This window comes from Miscanthus floridulus, chromosome 14 (assembly GCF_019320115.1).
Source record: "Miscanthus floridulus cultivar M001 chromosome 14, ASM1932011v1, whole genome shotgun sequence".
Classification (NCBI taxonomy): domain Eukaryota; kingdom Viridiplantae; phylum Streptophyta; class Magnoliopsida; order Poales; family Poaceae; genus Miscanthus; species Miscanthus floridulus.
This window is the reverse complement of record NC_089593.1, coordinates 39,166,438-39,187,573: the sequence shown is the minus strand read 5'-3', so window position 1 is coordinate 39,187,573 and position 21,136 is coordinate 39,166,438. Positions and strand designations below refer to the sequence as shown.

Genomic DNA, 21,136 nt, shown 5'->3' with positions numbered 1-21,136 from the left:
ATGACCTTGACAAGGAGGAAATTACTGAGGAGCACCTGAATCAATTAGCTATGGAGGATGCTCTCACAGAGGAATTCTATCAATTATCCTTGCATGCCTTTTCTAGTGCTGATACAGATAATTCAATTAAACTCAAAACCCTGGTTAAGAACAAGGTGATGCTAGTATTGCTAGACTCAGGCAGTTCACACAGTTTCGTCAATGCAAATTTTGTGAAACAGGCAAACTTACCAACAGTTCCTATCACACCCAGGAAGGTTAAACTGGCTGATGGTCATTGGTTAACAACTACAGCCAAGGTTACCAATCTTCAATAGTACCTACAAGGTCACACCTTATCCAATGATATGATAGTATTGGACATGGCACCTTATGATGCCATTTTGGGCTATGATTGGCTCAAGAACAATAGTCCCATGACTTGTGATTGGAACAACAAGACTTTGGAGTTCAATCATAAAGGCAGATTGATCAAGCTACAAGGGTTGTTACCTCCTCCAGTTATAGCAACACCAATATCAGCCACCAAACTCTATAATACAACCAAGGGAAATGATGCTTGGCCCTTTGCAATTGTCACTACCATAAAGTGTGCCTTGAGTCAAACTGATACTGCCCCTAACTAGGTACCATCCTGCATTTAGCAAGTCCTGGACCAGCATAGCCAAGTATTTCAAGACCCAGAAACTCTGCCTCCCTCTAGAAGCTATGATCATGCAATACCCTTGATCCCTGGTGCAGTGCCTGTGAATGCTAGGCCATACCACTACTCCCACAACTTAAGACAGAAATAGAAGAGCAAGTGAAGCAACTTTTATAGGCTGGACTCATTACCCACAGTCACAGCCCATTTGCATCACCTGTACTCTTGGTTAAAAAGAAAGACGGAACTTGGCGTTTTTGTGTGGACTACAGCAAACAAAATGACCTCACAGTCAAGAATAGGTTCCCTTTACCTATTATAGAAGAAATTTTGGATTAACTATCTGGCTCCCAGTTCTTCATCAAATTGGACATGAAGTCAAGTTATCACCAAATCAGGATGTTACCTGAGGATGAGTACAAGACTGCTTTCAAAACTAATGATGGTCATTATCAATTTAAAGTAATAACATTTGGCCTTACCAATGCTCCTGCCACATTTCAATGTGTAATGAATCAAAGTCTGCAACCATTTTCGGGGAAATTTGTCTTAGTCTTCCTGGATCATATTTTGATCTATAGCAACTCATTAGAAGAACACAATACACATCTGCAACTGGTACTTCAAACTCTTCAGAAGAATCAGCTTTTTCTCAAGCAATCTAAGTGCTCCTTTGCTCAACCACAGCTTGAATACCTAGGACACATAATCTCTTCTAAGGGGGTTGCTACTGATCCAAACAAAATTTCACCCATGTTGCATTGACCAACACCTACTACATTCACAGAGCTTAGAGCTTTCCTAGGGCTGACAAGGTACTATAGGAAATTTGTGAAAGGCTATGGAGTGCTTGCTAAACCTCTCACTAACTTACTAAGATCCAAACAGTTTCAGTGGTCTACTAAAGCTCAACAAGCTTTTGATCTGCTCAAATAAGCCATGACCAGTCAGCCCCCAGTTCTGGCTCTACCAAATTTCAATGCCCCATTCACAGTGGAGACTGATGCATGTGGTGAAGGCATTGGTGCAGTCTTAATGCAATCTGGGCAACCTATTGCTTTCTTGAGCAAAGCCTTGGGGGAGAAACATAAAGCATTATCCATTTATGAGAAAGAATTCTTAGCTCTCATCGTGACAGTTGAAAAGTGGAAGCATTATTTACAAAGACAAGAATTTGTCATTCTCACTGATCATAAATCCCTATCCTATCTCAGTGAACAAAATTTGCACTCTGAGATGCAAATAAAAGTAATGACAAGATTGATGGGGTTACAATTCAAGATTGTCTATAGAAAAGGTAAAGACAATATTGCAGCTGATGCACTCTCCAGGATACAACATCTCAATATCCTTCAGTCTGTCTCAATGGTAAAACAAGACTGGATTCAGGTGGTGCTCAACACCTATGCTACTGACTCAAGGGCTCAGGTGTTCACGCAGCTAGCTATCCAAAGCCCAAATGCTACAGGCTATACTCTGGACAATGGTCCGATCAGATACAAGTCCAAGATATGGATTGGCAACAACTCTGCAATCCAAACTAAGCTACTGGCTGCATTTCATTCTAGTGCTATTAGAGGCCATTCTGGTACTAAAGCAACTTACTATCGACTCAAGAACCATTTTGCTTGGAAGGGTATAAAACAAGCTGTGGAGGAATTTGTCAAGCAATGCAGTATCTGTCAGCAGGCCAAACACTCAAACAGTTTGCCTGCTGGTCTTCTTCAACCCCTCCCTATACCAGAAGGAGTATGGATGGACATGTCAATGGATTTTGTAGAGGGACTGCTCAAATCTCAGGGTTACAGTGTCATCATGGTAGTTGTGGATAGACTGACTAAATATGCCCATTTTGTGCCTGTCAAACATCCCTACACTGCAATTTCCATAGCTCAACTGTTCATGGATCACATAGTCAAATTCCATGGCTTACCCCATTCAATTGTCAGTGATAGGGACACCATATTTGTCAGCACCTTTTGGAAGGAATTGTTCAAACTATACAGAGTGAAGCTAGCTATGAGTACAGCATATCACCCTCAGTCTGATGGACAGACAGAGAGAGTGAATCAATGCCTTGAAATGTATTTGCGCTGTGCAGTACATGATGCTCCAAAGACTTGGACAACCTGGTTATCACTGGCCGAGCTTTGGTATAACTCTAGATATCACACTTCATTGGGGTGCTCTCCTTTCAAAGCTCTGTATGGTGTAGAAGCCAACATTGGGATCCCTTCCTCTTCTGATACATCTACACCCATCACAGTAACTGAATTGATTAAGAAAAGAGAATTTCATCTTCAGTCACTGAAGCAACACTTGGTCCAAGCTCAAAACAGAATGAAAACAATGTCTGGCAAAAAACGTTACCTTCAGTTCCAAGTGGGTGATAAAGTATTGCTCAAGCTCCAACCTTATACACAATCTTTAGTGGTGAACAGGCCATATCCCAAACTTGCCTACAAGTACTTTGGTCCCTTCAAGGTTCTGGAGCGCATAGGCACTGTGGCCTATCGTTTGGAGTTGCCATCTGACAGTAAAGTTCACCCTGTATTCCATGTTTCCCAACTAAAACCGTTTGTTGCAGATCATACTCTAGTTTACTCCACTCTACCGGTGACAACTGATCTGGAAGCCTCGGCAGCAGTACCTGAGCAAGTGCTGGATCGCCGTCTGGTCAAGAAGGGTAACACCGCCATTCCACAAGTCTTCATCAAGTGGACTCGCCTGCCGGCAACATGTGTTACTTGGGAAGACTACAACGTGCTGCGCAAGCGTTTCCCTGATGCGCCTGCTTGGGGGCAAGCAGGAACTTCGGCGGGGGGGACTGTCAGGCCACCACAGACAGAGGAATGAAGAAGACGCACTGAAGCTTTACGTTTTCCTTTACTGCAAAACGTTATCCATTTACATGCTGTAATTCGTTTCTATGACATGTGGGCCATGGGCCAGACTCAGCTTATAAGCTGCTGTAAGCCAAACTCGGGAACTATTGCATATCTGAAAAAGAACTCGGACAGAGGAAGATTCCTCCTCCGTTTCCATCTCTTGCGTATCACTCTTGATCTCCTCACGTCGCCGGCGGCCAAGGGGCGTGACACCACTGGCCACCTCCGGTAGCCCTTGGGTTACATATTGACATCCATTACATGTTGAAATTGTTACCACGTAAAATATCAAACTGAAACTTTTTTGCGACGAAAATATACTGATCTTTGAGATGGCATTTTTTGACAGGGAAAAGAAGCAAGCTGTTGATAGTTGCCTTACTTCTGCCTCTGATTGCAACTTCCTGTGTCCTCGTATTCTCCTTTGAGTGGATAAGAAGCATTAGAAACAGTGAGTGACGATTAAGATATGCATATTCCAATAATCTCTCGTCCTAAATGTGTTCTTGAAACGGGCCCTGATGTATGCATTAGAGTTTTCAAACCCTCACCTCTTGTTTGAAGTTGCGGAGAAAAGACGCAGCAACCAGAGAAGAAGTACTTAAGCTTTGGAGAATAGAAGAAAGCAATTCAGATTTCATGCTGTTTGATTTCACTCAAATAAAAGAGGCTACTAGCAACTTCTCGGAAGCAAATAAACTACGAGAAGGAGGCTTTGGCTCAGTGTACAAGGCAATTAAGAAAAGACAAGGTTCACGCGCTGCTTTATAAAACTTGGTAAAACTTGAATTCAAATCTATTTCCCAAAACACTTGTGCAGGGGCGATTGCGTAGTGGGCTTGAGGTAGCCGTTAAGAGACTTGCTGCACATTCAAGACAAGGCCTTGTTGAGTTCAAAAACGAAATCCAACTTATTGCAAACCTACAACATACAAATCTAGTTAATCTCTGAGGATGTTCTATTGAAGGAGAAGAAAACATACTGGTCTATGAATACATGCCAAATCAGAGCTTAGACTACTTCATCTTTGGTGAGAATACATATGTAGCACAAAGTAGTACTTCTTTTTAAGTATTTCACAAAACAAATAATTTACCGCATACTTAATATGTATTGTTTTGTTATGAACGACGTACAGGAATATGAAGTAAAGAATCAAGCCACAGAAGAGACACACGATTTAACGTGGAAAACCCCTCCGATGTGAAGGGGAAAAACCACGGGCACCAGCCAGCAACAATCTCACTATCTCAAGAGTTTTGGGTTACACGCCTATGGCAGCTTACAAGAGAATCAAGTCTCCGGCCCAAGCCTCCGGCGACGGGCCTCCGCTTCGCTCCGTCAGAAGCCCGGCCTATATCCTGGAGTGAATTTGGAACAACTCCAACATTGTTTCACAGTGCAGACTTAAAAAGAGCTGAAATTCTCAACTGGAACAGACGCCTGAACATAATAGAGGGGATAAAGCAAGGACTCTTGTATCTCCATAGATACTCCCGTCTGCGCATCATACATAGAAGCAAGTAATATTCTGATAGATTATAACATGAATCCCAAAATATCTAACTGTGGGCTTGCAAGGATATTTGACTCCACAGATATTCATGTGAACACTAAAAGGGTGGTGGGCACATAGTAAGCATTTCACTTCTCCTGTATTACTTGTTTAAAATGAAATGTTTTCAGTAGTGTTTTGTTTTCCTACATTGCGTTTGTTCTGACAGGCACCTGCATTCACTATTGTTTCAGTGGTTATATGGCTCCTGAGTATGCATCGGAGGGATGCTTCTCTGTGAAATCTGATGTGTTCAGCTATGGAGTTTTGCTTCTTGAGATTATTAGTGGGAAAAGAAATTCTGTCTTTCACCAGTGTGGGGACTTCTTCAACCTCCTCAGCTATGTAAGTTTGTTTATGCAAATACAGAGTAACATTCAATGACCTATGGCTTTCCATCGTTTCCAATTCAACTAAATAACCATGCATTTGGAAAAAACCATAACCGAGTGGCGAGTGATATATATGCCTACAAACTCACCTTGTCACCTGATGGCTCAAAATTTATTGCAGGCATGGCAGCTTTGGAAGGATGAAACTTGGATTGAACTTGTAGCTCCATCATTAGTAAGTGAAGAGAAAATGACACATACAAAGAAATGTATAAAAATTGCATTGTTATGTGTTCAGGAGAATGCAGTTGATCGTCCAACTATGTCGGATGTCGTTACGATGCTATCAGGCAAGTTGCAGGCTCTACCTGAGCCGAAACAGCCAGCATTCTTCAATGTAAGGGCAACACATGGGGAGCTATCTACTTCTACATGCAGAAGTATAAATGATCTAACAATAACTATTGTTAGTGGAAGATAAGGACATTTTAGAACACCCAATGTGATTCTATGAAAATAGAACACACACATATAGATTACCTTGTATTTTATGAAATCTAGAGCAATGGCTATTGTGGATGGCATCTCTTAATCGGTCCGATCGATCACTTATATGTAGTGTACACGTCTTGTATATAATTGTTGTGAAATAGTATGTTATAATTTGGAATTATTGTAACATATTATCCCAATACTTAGAAGCGCCGTGCTGGTGTTGGAAACCTGGCAACATCTTGTGTATTATGGATCGACATGGGCCTTGGCTTATATATATTAGTAGCAAATTTGCCCATGCATTGCAACAGGAGAAAAAACTAACAAATGTCATATAAGTGGGGGTGCATCAACACATATTTGAGAAATCCAATATATTTAACTCATTCCTTAGCTTGCAAAACCTCTTCTCATCAAGTGGCTTGGTGAATATGTCGGCAAGTTGATCTTCGGTGTCCACACTCTCAATTGAAATGTCTCTTTTTTGTTAATGATCTCTTATAAAATGGTGGCGGACAACAATATGCTTCGTTATTGCATGTTGAACCATATTGTTGGTTAGCTTGATTGCTCTCTCATTATCACATAGCAATTGCACTTTCTTGAACTTATTCCAAAGTCATTCAAGGTGGCCTTCATCTAAAGAATTTATGCACAACAACTATTGACAGATATGTATTCAGCTTTGGCGGTTGATAATACAACACTATTTTGCTTCTTTGATGGCCAAGAAATAAGTGATCTTTCTAACAGTTGACAAGTGCTTAATGTGCACTTCCTTTCAACCTTGCATCCCGCATAATCGGAGTCTGAATATCCAACTAATTTAAACTTTGCTCCTTTGAGATACCACAAACCAACATTTTGTGTATGCTTGAAGTACCTCAATATTCTCTTTGTAGCCTTCAAATGACTTTCTCTTGGTGAGGCTTATAATCTTGCACACATGCACACACTAAACATAATATCCGGCCTTGATGCGGTCACATACAGTAGGTTTTCAATCATAAATTGATATAATTTTTTATCCACCATGTTGCCAATTGCATCACTATCCAAATTTCCAATTGTTTCCATTGGTGCACTAATGACCTCGCCGCGCCCTCCCCGCCACTGGTTCATGGTGGACCCGTGGGCTCACCCCTACGGGCGCAGTCCACCACTCGTCCATGGACTGCGGCCGACAGCCGCCGCGGCGTTTGCGAAAAGGCCCTTGACTTTTCTACAAATTGAACCCATAGTCCAGATTTCAAATGAATTTTTGTTTTATTTATTTTAAACCCAAAAATAGTTTGGTTTAATTATAGTTTTGCCACTGATTCATAAAATGAGCATAACTTCTCCGTTTTAACTCCGATTTTAGCGATTCTTGAACCCATGAGTTCCTCTCGAGGCATAGAATAGCTTGGTAGGTTTGTTTATGCCTGATCTATATAATGGTGTAATGTTTCTAATTAAATTCATGATTGCTTTGTATGTACTATTTGATGCATATAGACGGGGAGCAATTTATGGGGGAAGGAGAACCCGATCAACAAGGTCCCGAGCAGCCTAACTACGAGGAAGGCAAGTGCATGCACATTCCTTGAAGCATATTATTTACCTATTTAACTTCAATTATACTTTACTTTTATGCATGTCTTAATTTGTTAAACCCTAAGGACTCTGACTAGCCCTTCAAATCCTTACTTGCACCTGGGGCTTCACACGGCTAGTTATAGATATGCTTAGCTGCTGCAACCCACAAAGGATCATGTTACTTATGTTATGATAATGTAATCCTGACTAATGGATCACTACAGTGGATGGTTATTAAAAGTTGGCTTTTAGCAACCTAGGGGGAATAAGTGCTTATGGTTTTGGTTACTTATGTTCGCCCTCCCTAAGGACCGATTCGTGGAGCGATCACCCAGGATATACCGTACAACACCAAGCTATTATGGCTCTAGCTTGACGTATTAGCAGACCTTCTGCTAGTAGTGCGGCAGCTTACCCGGGTAGGCACAAAGGGGGGGGGCTTGGTTACTAAGTATGGTAGTCCTCGCTCATGAGGGATGCTATGGGTGGGTACTTGGGCTCCCTACGGGGACGGCTAACCATGCACTAGACTGAAACCTAGCAGGTTGCTTTCTACTAGTAGAAACTGTGAAAAGTCTCATAGTGAAACCCTGCCCTCTCACCTTGGAAGTGTTTGAGGGTCTTGCAAGCCCCAGGCAAATGGGAATCACAACTTGGGCTGAAAGTGTATAACCTCTGCAGAGTATTAAACTGATATATCAGCTGTGCTCATGGATACGAGCAGCCTGGACCCTCACGTGATTAAAAATGGATCTCACATGTTTATAAATGGAGTTTTTGGGAATTTGCTGGGCATTGCTATGTCCTTTGATGATGAGGTGGCTACCTCAGTTTTGATTTTGGGCATGGCTATGCCGTATGATAATGGAGATGGAATCTTTGGAATGGTTTTATATAATTAATGATGATACTCACATTTAGTTAAAGGCTTGGGGTATCCCTATACTCACTTATTGAATATAGGTTGTTTTAATAAAACTTTGCCAACTAAAAATGCGAACCTGCAGTAAGCCCAAGTCAGCTATATCCTTGTTTTAAGCCTTGCATTTCATATTATTTTTCCCTATACTTGCTGAGTACGACAAGTACTCACCCTTGCTATTCCTCAAATAAAATTAAAGGTTTCTCAGAAGATGAAGCTTGGGATGGGCATGCGAAGGATATTCCCGAGTGTTAGGCGCATGTGCTATCGTCGACCTTCCTGTGGAGGGCATTGATGTTTTGTCTTTTCTCTATAATAAGATGTTTCGCTTGTAATCAAACTCTGATGACCATGTAATAATATTAATTTACTCTTTTTCGTACACTATTTTTTATTTATCACTGATGATGTCAAGTCATATGTGTGGAAATTGATCCTGGCACACATAATGTGCACCCGATTTTGGCTCTACGAAATCGGGTGTGACACTTGCTCTCATTATCCGTGCCAAACTTCTTGAGCATGTCTTTGATGTACTTGCCTTGACTCACAAATGTACTATTCTTCATTTGCTTGATATGAAGACCAAGGAAGTAACTCAATTCTCCAATCATGGACATCTCAAACTCATTAGCCATCATCTTCCCAAATTCTTCATAAAAATCTTGATTGGTTGATCCAAATATGATGTCATCAATAGAGATTTGCAACACAAACAAGTCATTTCCAATCTTCTTGGTGAAAAGTGTGGTGTCAACCTTTCCCATTTTGAATCCCTTTGGGAGTAGGAAATTCCTCAATCTCTCATACCATGCTCTAGCTAGTTTCTTCAAACCATACAATGCCTTTTTTTAGCTTGTAAATATGGTTGGGCTTCTTGTCATCTTCAAAACTGGGAGGTTGCTCAACATAGACCAACTCGTTGATGTAGCCATGGAGAAATGCACTCTTGACATCCATTTGATAGAGCTTGATGTTGTGGGCACAAGTATAGGCTAGTAAGATTCTAATTGCTTCCAATCTAACAACCGGGGCATATGCTTCTCCAAAATCAAGACCCTCCACTTGAGTGTAACCTTGTGCTACCAATCTTGCTTTGTTCCTTACTACTATCCCATCTTGATCTTGCTTGTTTCTAAAGACCCATTTGGTTCCAATCATATTGTGGTTCTTTGATCTCTCAACTAATTCCCATACTTGATTTCTTGTGAAGTTGTTCAACTCTTCATGCATAGCATTCACCCAATCAACATCCTTCAATGCTTCTTCTATCTTCTTTGGTTCAATGGATGATACAAATTAGAAGTGCTCATAAAATGATGCCAATCTTGATCTTGTTTGTACACCTCTTGAGATATCACCAATTATAGTGTCCAATTGATGGTCTCTTGCAATATTGGTTGGTTGGAGTATTGAAACTTGATTGTTTACACTTGCTTGATCATTCGGTTGATATGATGAACTAGCCACTTGATCTTCTACATTATCATGAGATCCACGTGTACTTTCTTGATTTTTATCAACTTGCCTATTTGAGTTAGAGAGCACTTGCACTTGATCATCTTCTTCATCTATCACTTGTCTAGGCCTCAATTCACCAGCATCGATGTTCTTCATAGCATTTAAAAGTTGAATGCCTCTAACATCATCAAGATTCTTATCTTCATCTTGGGAACCCTTGGTTTCATCAAATTCAACATCATGAACTTCCTTAAGAGTACCACTTGCCAAATTCCAAACTCTATATGCTTTGCTAGTGGTTGAGTATCCTAGCAAGAATCCTTCATCACACTTCTTGTCACACTTGCTCAATCTAGTGCCTTTCTTCAATATATAGCATTTGCAACCAAAAACCATAAAATATGCAATGTTGGGCTTTCTACCATTCAAGAGCTCATAAGGAGTCTTCTCTATCATTGGTTGATAATAGAGGCGGTTGCTACATTAGCAAGCAGTATTGATTGATTCGGCCCAAAAGGATTGACTCACATTGTACTCATTAAGCATAGATCTTGCCATGTCAATAAGTGTTCTATTCTTTCTCTCAACAAGGCCATTTGATTATGGAGTATACTTGGCCAAGAATTGATGTCTAATTCAAAATTCATCACACAAATCATCAACTCTAGTGTTCTTGAACTCACTACCATTCTCACTTCTAACCCTCTTGATGGTTGTTTCAAACTTGTTGTGTATGCCCTTGACAAATGATTTAAAAGTTGCAAACACATCACTTTTGTCCACTAGAAAGAATACCCAAGTGTATCTAGTAAAGGCATCCACTATCACAAAGCCATAGTTATTTCCACCGATGCTAGTGTATTGTGTTGACCCAAACAAATCTATGTGCAACAACTCAAATGCCTTGCTAGTACTCATCATATTTTTCTTAGGATGGGTGTTTCCAACTTGTTTTCTAACTTGACAAAAGCTACAAAGCTTATTCTTTTCAAATACTACATCTTTCAAGCCTCTAACTAGATCATGCTTAACCAATCTATTCAATTGTTTAATTCCAACATGACCAAGCCTTCTATGCCATAACCAACCCATACTAGACTTAGTGAATAAGCATGTTGACAATTGACCTTCACTAGCATTAAAATCAACCAAGTAGACATTCTCATATCTAAAGCCTTTGAAGATAAAATTAGAGCCATCTACACTTATGATCTCTACATCATCTACTCCAAATATGCACTTAAATCCAAGATTACACAATTGAGCCACGAATAGCAAATTGCAATTCAAGCTCTCAACTAGCAACACATTGGAAATTCTCAAGTCATTGGATATTGCTATCTTACCAAGGCCCTTCACCTTGCCTTTGCCATTGTCACCAAATGTGATACTATCATAACCATCATTGCCATTGGTATTGATTGAGTTGAACATTCTTGCATCACTAGTCATATGTTGAGTGCACCTACTATCAAGAACCCAATGCCTTCCTCCGGCTTTGTAATTGACCTACAAAAGAACAATTCTTTTTAGGTACCCAAACTTGCTGGGTTCTTAAAGGTTAGTTACTAAGCTCTTTCGCACCCAAATGACTTTCTTCTTTGAGCCCACAATTGGTGTACCAACAAACTTAGCCTCCACTCCATTCACACCTTTGGTAAGCAAATAACAATAATCAAACTTAATTGAGGATACATTAGAGTCTTTGTTCTTGTTCTTGCAATATTGCTCTACATGCGCAACTTCGCCGTGACCTAATCCGCCCGTACCCATGCCGACTTTGCCATCCTAAGCCGTCGCGCCGCGCCTTAGCCGCTGAATCCGCCAGCGATGCTCCTACCTGTGCCACCTGCTCCGTACCACCTACCCACAGCTATGCCACCGTGCCCTGCACGTGTTGTACCTGTGCTGTCTCCTGCACAGTAGCACCATGCGCCGCCCCTCACCACGACCGTCTACGCCAGCGCCTCCCGTGCGCCACCATGCTGCACCACCGTGCGCCATAGCTTCGCCCTGTGCCTGCACCACTGTGCCCGCATTGCCCGCACCTGCGATATAGCTCGCCCGACCCATGCTCCAGCGTCGTCGCCGTGCCAGTGCCCTAGCACCACTGACTGATCCTCGCCGAAGTTCGCCGGAGTTCCTACTACCTTCACCAGAGCCTCTAGTGCCCACATTGCATCTTCCCTACCTCCGATCCATGCCGACTAGCACAACCCTATCCCTAGTATTCCTGGTGGTTCCCCGTGTGTCGTTCCTCTACTTTTTGGATCACCGGTTCGTCAGGTAGCAAGCCCTCAATTCCAATTTCGTATCTATTGCTTGCTTTCTTAGGGTTTTGTATCTCTAGAAATATTGTAATTATTCATATATCCAATCTATTCTAACATGCAGTGAGTCGGTGTTTCTAAGGTTACTTTGGTAGTTAACTTGGGGCCAAGATCGTGAGTACGGATCGAGGCCAAGCCTCGAAAGTGACAATTGGTAGTTGATCTTTGTCAGCGGCAGTTGTTCTTTTCAGCTCCATCAGATGGCTCATGTCAAGAATGTCGGAGGAGGTCCCGATGATGAGGATCCGAGGCCCCCGCCTCGCCTGCCTATAGATACAAAAGGCAAGGTGACGAAGAAGCTTGCAACGAAGAAGCATAAGTATCCTGATGCTGATACAGCTAGAGCAGCCGTAGTTGCAGCCGCCGCAGAGCGTGCAGAGGCAGGAGGTGCTAGGAGTGGTGTAGTGATTGCAGAGCAGCTTTCTCCAACTCAGAGGGCTACTGTCTAGGAGGTTGAGCGTCGTCATGGTGGTCCAGCTAGGACTATCATGGTGGTCTAGCTAGGACTATCATGGTTGAAAGCATCTAGGCCCCTAGTTGGGTTTTGGTGATTAATGACAATATGTGATTACTGTGACTAACATGTGTTTTGTAGAGGCAATTAAGTTAGGTCACGGTAATGGAGATCGATTGGGCTATCATGGTGGTCATGCCCCTACGATGGAAATCATTTCGGTTTTTAAAGGATGGACGACAAGGTTAAGGATGGACTAGTTCTAAGTGTCGTTTGGTGTTGAGGAGACACTTAGAGTAGTTTAGGACTTTGTTTTTCCTTTGGCCATACTATTAAGGGGGTATGGATGGGTAGCTTGACCTAGGTGAGTCTAGTGAGTTAGGTGTGGTGCACACTTGCTAAATCTAGCACTAGGTAGCTCCTAAAAAGCCCTTAGATCCATTGGAGCAAACTTTATTCACGTATGATTGAGAGTTGGAAGTGAATGGAGGGTCAAATACTGATTAGACGCTGGTTCTGGTGTGACCGGATGCTGGCGCAGAGTCCGGTCAGTTCATTTGATCAAGGTGAAGTTGTCTAGACGCGACCAGACACTGAGAGGTGAGTGACCAAACGCTAGGTGCCAGCGTCCGGTCGACTCCAGTAAGGGTCTAGAGAGGAAAAATCCTGATCAGACGCGTCTGGTCAGTGCTGATTGGACGCTAGTCAGGTTCTAGCTACTGACCGGATGCTGGGTTCCAGCGTCCAGTCAACATCAGTAAGGTTCCAGAGGGCAGTTTTTGTGATCGGACGCATTCAGTCAGTGCTGACTAGACGCTGGACAGTGTCTAGTGACAACTTAAACTACACAGAGGCAGGTGAACTGACCGGAGTGTCCAGTCACCTTGACCAGAGCATTCGGTCACCTCACAGAGGCACATAATGGTTCGTTTTGAACATAGGTGTATAAATACTTCCTCCATTCGTGTGAGGGGGCACTTTTGCTCATTCCAACAGCTAAGAAACACCCTTGAGAGTGCCAAGAAGAGCAAGGTCCTATTGAGGTGATTGAGATTTGAGAATCCCAAAGAGAGCCCTCATTAGTGAAAGCAAGAGTAGCAAAGTGTGCATCCATCCTTCTCATTAGGTTTGTTGTGGTCAAGTGAGAGTTTGTGCTTGTTACTCTTGGTGATCGCCATCACCTAGATGGCTTAGCGGTGATTGAGAGTTTGGTGACCATTCGGCAGAGCTTGTGGATGACCCAACTCGAGTTGTGAGTGATTGTGGATGATTCACCGCGATGGAGTGTCAAAGAATCAACCCGTAGAGAGCACTTGATCCTTGCGCGGATCAAGGGGGAGCTACACCCTTGCGTGGGTGCTCCAACAAGGACTAGTGGGGAGTGGTGACTCTTCAATACCTTGACAAAACATCGTCGCGTTCCTCCTTCTCTCTTTACTTTGAGCATTTACTTTGAGCAATTCAATTCTTGTCATTTACATTCATAGAATTGCCATGCTAGAGTAGGATTGGAACATAGGTTGCTAAACTTTTATATGGTAGATCAATAGAAACACTTTCTAGGCACAATGGGTTAATTGGGCTAACCATAGAGTTTAATTATTGCAAAGAATTTTAGAATTAGCCCAATTCACCCCCTCTTGGGCATCTTGATCCTTTCACCTTGCTAAGCTCCTCATGGTCTTCCTTTAGACTCTCATGAGATGCATTTAGCTCATCAACGGCTTGCTTAAGGGCTTTTAGTTCCTTATGCAAGTCTTTGCATTCCCTTCTCTTGATGTCAAAGTGAGACCGAGCATCTTATATCATGTCAATGAGTTCATCCTTGGATGGCTCATCCTCATCATCGCTCTCACTATCGCTCTCTCCTTCGGATTGTGCCTTAGTGGCCTTAGCCATGAAGCATGTCGATGGAGTGTCAAAGAGAGAAGGCTTCTCATTAATGGCAATGCTTACAAGAGCCTTCTTCTTGGTGGTCATGTCATCATCACTATCATTATCATCACTTGAGAAAGCATCACTATCCCAAGTGACCACATATGATCCACCCTCCTTCTTCTTGAAGGTTATCTTGTCCTTCTTCTCCTTCTTGTCCATCTTCTTGCCCTTCTTGTCATCATATTCATTTTCACTATTGTAGGGGCATTGAGCAACAAGGTTATCCTTGCAACCACACTTGAAGCACCTCCAAGATTGAGGTAGCCGATCCAAAGAAGACACCCTAATTTGAGAGCTCAAACTATCCATATTGGAAGGCAAAGATGACCACCTATATTAAGTCAATCAATAGAAAGGTGTGGATCCACAAGCTACGAGTAATCCACTAGAGTACCTTTTGGCTATCCATCAGAGAAAGGTCAAGAACCCCTCACAATCACCATGATTAGAGCCAAAAACAATCACCACCCTCCGCTCGATGATCCTCGTTGCATCAAGCCATCTAGGTGGTGGCAACCACCAAGAGTAACAGGCAAAATCCACAGCAAAACATAATCCACCAAGTGCCTATAGATGTAATCACTCAAAGCAATGCACTTGGATGCTCTCCAATGTCACCAAATGATGAATCAATCAAAGCTAGATGAGTGAGAGAGGAATGGCTAGGCTCACTAGATTATATTCTCAATAGAAATGGCCAAGAGAGTGAGCATGTCGGTGTTTTATAAATCAGACTAGTAAATTTATACGAATACCATGCTACTCTAGAAAGATGATGGTAGCATCCAAAAGACATGAAGATTTATACTAGTTTAGGCTGGAGCCCTACGTTGAGTCGTAGAGATGATCGAGTGCGTGTTCCTCGCTTAAATGCTCTGAAGTTCTTACAATGGGGGTTGCAAGAATGGTGGAAGTGGTAGGAGAGCTAGAGCTAGGAGATGGACTGCCTGAATGGAAGCTTTAGGACCCCTACTATGGTGTTAATGAGAGAATGTAAAAGATGTCTGGAGATCATGTCCTAGCTTCCCTTATATAGAGTTTGGGGCCAGGACAGATACAAAGATGAAGGTTCTCCCGACTGACGGGCTGTGAGCCTGAGGGAGGGGCCTAGCTAACTTGGCTTGCAAACTACGCCATCTTGTGGTGCACATCTGGGCGTGGTTGTCATCATGGTCTTGTGCCCATGTCACGGTAAGGTGTGGCGTGGTGCTACTATGCCATATGTGGTGGCACTATAGTCATGGTGGTGGTTCGTCAGCCATCCTGTGTGATGTGGTTTCTGTCGTGGCCTTTGTCATCACCTCCTGGTCTCTCGAGGGCATCATACAAGAGTTTGTAGCTGCCCTCGGGTCATTGTTCGTTGGGTTTGCTTGTGGAGTTGGTGGCCACGATCATGGGCGCTGGGGTCATGGCTCCCACCGGTTTGGATGGTCACCAAGTCAAGGCCTCCATCGTGGATCCCATCCCTAGTTGAGTAGGATCGTACATGCATCTTGTTGGTCCGTATTTGGATGGTGGGTCGCTGTACTGACAGTCACCGACATGCGGTGTTGTCTTGTCCATGCTGCATGGCGTAGGGATGGTGTCTGAATGGACTGAGGTGACAGTTGTCCCTTCGGTCCTTATGGGGTCAGTGTGGCATGCTTACTCTTGTCAGAGCAGGCATGTCTGGCTGTGCTTGACCTCTCCTCATGCATCCTTAGGGTCAGGATGATTGAGAGGTCATGAGTCTTCTATGTCATGTGGCTAAAGCAGAAGGGAGAGGTCATGGCTGACCCTGGGCTTGGCATCTGGCTTGGTTCCCCTAGCTTAGCTAGGCCATGGTCCTTTGGGCCTTTGCTAGACTGATGTATTGTAGGCTGCTCGGCCTGCTAACTAATTGTTGCCTTGAGACACCCGGGGATCATAACCCCGATAGTAGCCCCTAAGCATTTTTGCGATCATGAAGTGATCGTGAAAGCACTGAGATGCATGCGTATTCGAGTGTGGGTTCATAGTCATGGCTTGTTTGAACTTCGTCGCTCGATCCCTTGTGGGTTAATGCATTCAATGCGGTAGGTGGCCGTTATGTTCCACCCTATCAAGATGTCTTGATGATGCGGTACATAGTTGCTAGGCGTAGCTGTGTCAGAGTGCTGCGTATCGGGGTTTGTGACCTAGGTAGGGCTGAGTGGTCTCATCGATGTTGTACCAGCCCTGCCTTTGGGAAGGTCTCGATTCCCCTGACTTCACGCGGGCATTTGACATTAGCTATGACCTCCTATTGTTTGCCATGCGGTGTAGGGATCTCAGGCTATTCAGTCCACCTTTGGGCCTATAAATAGGGGCCTTTCTACCGTTTGAGGCACTCATGACCATGACTACGAAGTGTTCTTTTCCACTTCGAGGGGTTACGTTCTGAGAGAGTGAGGAAATGAGAAAGGAAAGTCCAAGAAGAACCGTGCGGTTCCCACTATGCATCCTTCTGGAGGTCACCGATAGCGACCAAAACCAGTGTCGCTCCTTCCAACAGCTGGTGCTAGAAGGAGATTTGCGAGCAGGGGGTAGGAGAGGTTGTTGGCATCGAGTTCAGTCATACATGACCTTGGGCCTCCATCCCACCGCTGCTTCTCGCTTTGGGCCTCGTTGGCTCAGATGCCCAAAGTGGATGATGGATAGGGACGTCTCTAGCTTCCTCCTGAGTCCCATGCATTGGCCAATGGTGTGTTGTGACGTTTCAGGGAGTTCACCCAATGCTCGCTTCATGCTGTTCATGGAATGGGAGGAGGATGAAGTAGCATGGCCTTATCACATTGCCTACACGGAGTAAGGCATAGTCATGACATGGGTGTACTTTGGTCATCGATCGGTCTCCTTTTGCCATCATGAGGATGGGGACAGCTCTAGTTGGCTTGGTGGGCTCCATGCTTTCTAGGATTGCTTCTTGGAAGTTTCTTGGTGCATGTGGAAGACCTCAAAGAGCTGTCGGAGCCATCGTCCTTCTTCCCCCATGCTCTGGCCATAGGAGCGTGATGCTTGTAAGAGGGATGGTGGGGCAAACCTTGACCTCACCTTACCTACTTTTGTAGCATCTGCCCTCTAGCCTTTAGAGGTACCACCACCAGGGTTGCATCATATCCTTTGTACTTTATGTTTTTTGAGTAGCGCAATCGCTCTCGTACATGTGGATACTGAGGAGAGAGTCCCCTTTCCTCAATGCTGATGCTCCCGTTGTGGAGGCAGTGAGCCTAGGGAATGGGTTCGCAGGTTCAGCCTAAGGTCATTGGTGGGCCCTTCTAGCGCTAATGATGCGAGGAAATGCTTCCTCGACCTTTGTTTGTGCGGTCGTGAGGCTTTTTGTGATCGTGCGTTGGCTTGTAGGTTGGGGACCTTCTTGTGTCTTCCACGTGACCGAGCTATGTTCACATTTTGGGCTATGCATTGCTTCATATAGAAGACTCCGCTACGTTACCTAGGCTGTTTGCTTCGTTGATCTCTTCTGGAGAGGTTGTGGACCTCTGACGGTTTGTGATTCTCTAAAGCTACCCATAGGCCTTTAGACCTAGAGATGCTGGGAGGAGCTTTGGTCATGGCTTAGCCTTGACCTATTATGGGGTCATGGGGACCTGGCTCCATTTTGTTTGGCGCATCCATATCGACCTTGGGAGGTCATGTTACCCTATTACAGGCATGCTTGGTTTCTCTCCATGCGGGGAGAGGCATGTCCACCATAACCATGCGGTCGGAGCGGTGCGCCTCGTCGGGGTCAATGGATAATTCAAGTGGGACCCGATATCCTCCCCAATCGACGTGGAGTTTGGCTATGCCTCTTCAAGAGACGTCCCATAAATCGCTGGCTATCAAACCCGTCAGTCCCCAACCACCTCCGCAGCGGTTAGAGGGCAAGATGCCCCACCCAGAGGGGGTCAACCCAGGTGACTTCGAAGCAGATGACTCAAACACAGAGAGAGATGGTCGTGTGGCTCCGCACTACCAATTAGAGCCATAGGGGCCCATCTCCTCCCTGCCCCTATCCCTTTTGTGGCCTCGAGCCCTTCTAAGGGTTGGCCCAAGATTGGGTTTCCTAAGCACGACGCGGGGTCATGGTTGCGGTGGGTCGCTCCGCGCACGATCTTGGGGGGGTGTTGGCCTCCCCGGTCATGTCATGGCATAATGGCGTCCCCTCGTGAGCAGTCGTGCACCATGAAATGCGAGCGCGCAAATCAAAACAGTATGGAAAGGGTGGGGGCACGCAAAGCTTACTTGGTTTGCACTGCTGTGTGGGCAACCGTTGCTCCACCTTCCCTTTGATTGCTTTAGCTGCTCTGCATGATTTCCAAGGTGGTTAGTAAATGAAATTAAACACGTGTGAGCCTGAGGTACTCATCGTGGCTGGTTCTTATGGCTATAAATCAGGAGATCTGGTGTGGTAAGAGGATTCATCTGTTCTTCTATGCTTGCCATGCTGCTTTCTCCTCCTCGCTTTTGGGCGCTCGTGGCTTCCCATCCCGGATGATACGATGGATCGCGGCGAGCGTCCATGGGAAGATGTTTCAGAGGCTGGTAGTTGTTGGTATTTATTAACGTAAATAGAATACGAAGGATTCTACAAGCGCATAGAATACCATTATAGCATTTTACTAGGAGTATTCCAGGTATCGTTATTTACATTTTTACCATAGGGAAACAATGGAGTAACTACTAATCAACATACCAGCATGACTAAAGCAGGGGTGAATGTAATGATAGGAATAAAGCATAATGACACTTAGGGGATATATCACTAAAATAATATAAACTAGTCAACTTGGGAGACAACGAGTGAGGTAGATTCCTATGATATTCGTATTACATGATCAAAGTATATATACATCCAACTATAGCTAAGACTAACTCTATTCTTGTGCACATTGGGAAGCCGCTTAGACAGTAAAGCATCCACAAAAGATAACTCTACTGACACGACTACGGTCCTACAATCTAAGAACCTACTCAAATCAGTATGGACTACAAAGGATAGATGGGGCTGCTACCATACAACCAGAGAACAGGGTGTACTCATAGGCAGAGCATCGTATAAGCACCACGCTTACACGCAGCTCGGCTACTTAGCCCAATAATAGTAAACTAGTAGGCTAAGCGCTCTATGAACCCGCACACAAAAATAATGATAACCTCAACTAAGCAAGATATATATTAAAAGTAAGAATAGCCATGTAGAGAAGAATATGATGAATTGATAATAAGTCTTACAAGATGTAGAGATGAAGATATAAGGCATTGTCGAGCCTCCAAGACTAGATCTGGAACTTAGCATGAGCCCAACTCGACCCTCACTTCCAAGCTACTAATCTACTATATTGGAGAGTTCTAGACCTAATCCTCCTGGTGTTGATCTGAATGAGAGATATGAATTAGAGTTTTAGGATGTCTCTAGGGAGGGGTGTACAGGGCTATATATAGAGGGGGTAGTGTCAATTCTGGACCCTCGGATCAATCCAACTTGAATAAACAGCGTAGATGCGATCTTTAAGGCGGTGGAGAACTGATATTCGAAGGAGGGGCTGATAGGTGGGGCCCATAGGCCAGCCAACCTATAGGTGGGGCCGGCCGACCCCACCTGGCAGCCACCTACCCTCCGCTTCGGTGGTTTGCCTTCTAGAGTCTTTTGGAGTTGTTTTTGCCCCAAATAATTGCGATTTAATCTAACGAATGGGTCCACCTTGACGGTTTTCTGATTAAATCCTCCTGCAAATACAGATTCACCAAAACTCATAGAATTTATTAGTTTAAAGCCCTAAACCTATGTTGGTGATCCTTTTTATGCATTTATATAAGTTATATTGATGGTTTGTGATTGATGTTAACGACCATCAACAAGCTCCCCCACACTTAACCTTTGCTTGTCCCTGAGCAAAACTAAACTCAACAACAGATTAGGAGTTGCTACAATGCTTTCACTCTTGAAAAGTACACATGCGTTTAATAAAAAATTCTCCTTTGGATTAGAATAAAATGATCTAATTTTCAAACTTACCCATATTATCTTCAACCATGGGGCTTCCTAGCCTTCACTTGGGTCTTGAGCAATTGAAAGACAGAACAATCAAGTCAAGCACGATGTCTCCAGTTATTTGTTACACCATTGTTCTGGAGTTTTTATAAGTTTTCAAAATTAAACTCAGAGATTCTATTATATGACACTCTCAAGTCTCTCAATATATGTGATATTTGTGGATCCTCACCAAAGGCAGTAAAGATGTTATGTCCTTTTTCTCTTCCTACAACTAAGACTTTTGTGGAGTTCATAGGTAGGGAGAAAGCATAAAAGAGCATACTTGCAATGCATATATTGTAAAGTCAAACCTCGGATCCTAAGAGAGTTGAGTCATACAATCAAATCAAGATATGCATGTGTGCAGATATATGAGGTGGATATATGTACATGGTGGCTAACATAATTCTACTTTGCTCCATGAAAACATATCTCTCTTTTAAAACTCAGAAATATTTTTTTGCGAGAGAATGGGGGCTATCTTTATTCATCTCTCTTTTTTAGG

General features: G+C 43.6%; 1 pseudogene; it reads left to right on the top strand.

The window, feature by feature from the left end:
• The first annotated feature begins 3,586 nt into the window (after positions 1-3,586).
• LOC136503376 (cysteine-rich receptor-like protein kinase 10) lies at positions 3,587-5,900 on the top strand (annotated as a pseudogene).
• Positions 5,901-21,136: the final 15,236 nt, after the last annotated feature.